Below are 328 nucleotides of genomic sequence, written 5' to 3'. Positions count from 1 at the left end.
TCAAACGCTTTCGCAACTCAATATTATCCATTATTCTGAACCGCGAACCGGAACTATGGGTCTGTTTGTTTTCGCTGCACTACTGAACTAGTGCAATAAGTTAAATTGAAACAAATATATTTTCTTTCATTCTAACTTATTGCACTAGTTCAATAGTGCAGAGAAAACGAACAGGCCCTATATTATCCATTATGATCCCTTAGGAGTCGTTCGAAAACCAACATTCCCCTGAATACCTTAGTAGGTATTATATAGGGGTTCTAACCCATGGTCCTCCGAGGGGGGGTGAGGGGCGGGGGGTACCGCGGGCGAGGGGGTATGACGTCAC

The 328-nt window shown here is 44.2% G+C and overlaps 1 pseudogene; it reads right to left on the bottom strand.

Moving 5' to 3' along the window:
- LOC116853515 overlaps window positions 1-328 on the bottom strand; it is a 4,227-nt pseudogene that overhangs the window by 1,525 nt on the left and 2,374 nt on the right.

The sequence above is a fragment of the Odontomachus brunneus genome, unplaced genomic scaffold (genome assembly GCF_010583005.1).
Source record: "Odontomachus brunneus isolate Ranch 3 - 2012 unplaced genomic scaffold, Obru_v1 Obru_scaffold_341, whole genome shotgun sequence".
Taxonomy (NCBI): domain Eukaryota; kingdom Metazoa; phylum Arthropoda; class Insecta; order Hymenoptera; family Formicidae; genus Odontomachus; species Odontomachus brunneus.
Note: the sequence above shows the minus strand (reverse complement) of the source record. Positions and strands in the feature narration are given on the sequence as shown.